Source organism: Sinocyclocheilus anshuiensis, unplaced genomic scaffold (assembly GCF_001515605.1).
Source record: "Sinocyclocheilus anshuiensis isolate Anshui unplaced genomic scaffold, SAMN03320099.WGS_v1.1 scaffold942, whole genome shotgun sequence".
NCBI lineage: Eukaryota > Metazoa > Chordata > Actinopteri > Cypriniformes > Cyprinidae > Sinocyclocheilus > Sinocyclocheilus anshuiensis.
In genome coordinates, this window is record NW_015536531.1 from 1,123,601 (window position 1) to 1,126,216 (window position 2,616).

Below are 2,616 nucleotides of genomic sequence, written 5' to 3' on the forward strand. Positions count from 1 at the left end.
GAACTGCACACATACCCTGGAAGTGTGCAATTAAACTGCCCTGGTCTTAATCTAGAAAACAAACAAAAAAATTCTCTTCACAAAGAAGTTTAGTACCGGTAATAAATACTCTGATTATGAAGAAATGTAAGTTTGTTGACTCTCACTTTGTTCTTAATTGTAAATCTGCGAACTGCTCAAGATAATTTTATCCATGACATTTTACAGTGTTGTGATATTATTTATTTAACAGTAAGTGACATTTATATTTACATTAAATTTTGATCTCATATAATGCAAGTTGAAATCTGTTTTATATCTATATGATTTACATTTAATGCTTTGCAAAACCAGACTTTTAAGAAAATACGTGTTTAAATACCCAGTAATTAATGTCTTGGCATTTTTTATTATTTAAAAAGGTGTCTATGTGAGCTATGGTAGTCCTTTAGACAATTATTCAGTGATGTTTTTTTTCTCCTTTATTTCCTTGTGGCATTAACACATTTTAAAATAGCATGATGCTTGTATGGCAGCTGCTTCTGATTGATCTTTCTCAGTAATAAACTTATGCATTAAGTAGGAAGTTTTGCAAAGATGGTGTTATGTACGCTCCTATTTTTAAAGCTATGAATGTTCTCATTTACTCACCCTCATGTTGTTGCAAACCTGTATGACTTTCTTCTGTGGAACATAAAGGAGATGTTATGCAGAAAGTTAGGGATTTGGGTTTTTGTCCATTTAGTGAAAGTGAATGTTGATCAAATCATCCCTTTAATGTTTTGATGAAAAGAAGAACAGAGTGAGTGAAGGACAGTTGTGATGGAAAAACTCCTTGTCTCACATTCTGTCAACTGCAGATACTATTCTAGTATAGCAACTCTTTTTACATTTGAATATAAAAACATATTTCATATGATCATTGATGTTTGCTCATGAAATAAGGCTTTGTATGTCATGTAAAGCTTAATCAGCACTGAAATGGCAAAATGATAATAAAAAAAAACATTGAACTGTATGTTTTTGATTTTCTGCGCATTCAGCTGTATGTGTTTTTCTTTAAAGACATTTATGATAATATATTAATGGGTATTCTGCTTTACAGGTATGCAATAATAAGCAACTTTAGATTTCAGCAGTCATGCATGCTGGGTTTCAGGTTCATATCAACATTGTGTGCATCAGCGGCCCCCATTGGTGACTGATTTAAAAATTGATTAAAATAGTGATCAGGGTTAGTCTTATGTAGCCAGATTTTTTTAATTATAAGTCCAAGTACTATTGAAACTTTTCTACTAATTAATCCATAGGAAAACCTTTCTTTGAATGAACACACATAGCCTTCAGGTCATCGTGTATGTTGTCTTTGAGATTTTATACTGTTTTATAATTATTCATATTTCCCTTATGAGCTGATTCGCTACAGGACAGTTCACCTCAAAATGACATAATTTACTCATGTCATTCCAGATCTGTTTGGTCTTTCCTCTGTGAAACACAAAAGAAGAGATACTCAGAAAAATGTGTCAGTGTTTTCCTTTCATACAATGAAAGTTAGCCTACTTTTATTATATGTCACTGTACCACCCGCGGCACACTGTGTTTTTTGAGGGTTAACTTTGTGACATACAACAACTCAAAAAAACAAAACAAAAAATGTCACAACATGTCACATATCTTTGAAAAGCTGAGATTCTTGTGATTCGAATGATGCCAAACCATTTTAAGATACAATCAACACAATCAGTGTCTTTGTCAGACTGTCAACAAGGCTTCATGCTGTGATCCCATTGTGTTTTCCAGCTAATAGCTCCCATCTATAGTCCTCTGCAGGCATCTGTTTACAAAATAAAAATGTAGATGGAATGTTTTTTTTCCTTTTTCAGTGTGTTCAAAGTTCTATTACTCAATGCCAGTAAGACTTCGAGTGATTCTGAGGTTTGCTCTGTTTAGGAACAAACCTCAGAGTGTCACCTTTCAAAAGAGACCAAAACCATGCATATACTCCAAATGGTTCAAGAACAGCATGCAATTTACTTTGGGTAGGGTGAATTCGGGTAATCTGGGACATTGGGTAATCTGGGACACCTAAACTCCAGTGTGTTTATTTCCTGTTCTAACAAAATTTAGTCAACAGGACTTTTACTATAACTTTAGCATAGATGTCATGTGACTGAAATCACATCACTTCATTGGGGTGATTCCACAGAAAGGGGCAGGGCACTTGTCAATCAAGAAGCTCCCCTGGGAATTGCATGACAAGGTCAGTGACATAGGATTCTGACTAGATTAATGTTAAGGACATAAATCTGTCATAAATAATACAATGTTCCTAATTGTTGTCAAATTATGTTTGTGATCTATTTAAGCAACAAAATATGTATTAAAGTGTTGAAAATGTGTTTTAGTTTTTTTTCTTTCAAACATGTTGTCCCACATTATCAAATATGATTGAGAATGTGGGACAGCATGCTTTGGGTAATCTGGGACAGTCTTCAAATGGAGGAAATATGTATTTAGGGACTTTATAAGTCTAATGACAATGGATAATATATGCTATAATGAGAAATGGGTGTTAATCTGGACTACTGGAGGTTATAACATTAGCATAAGTTCACAGTAGCTAGCAGCTAGCTA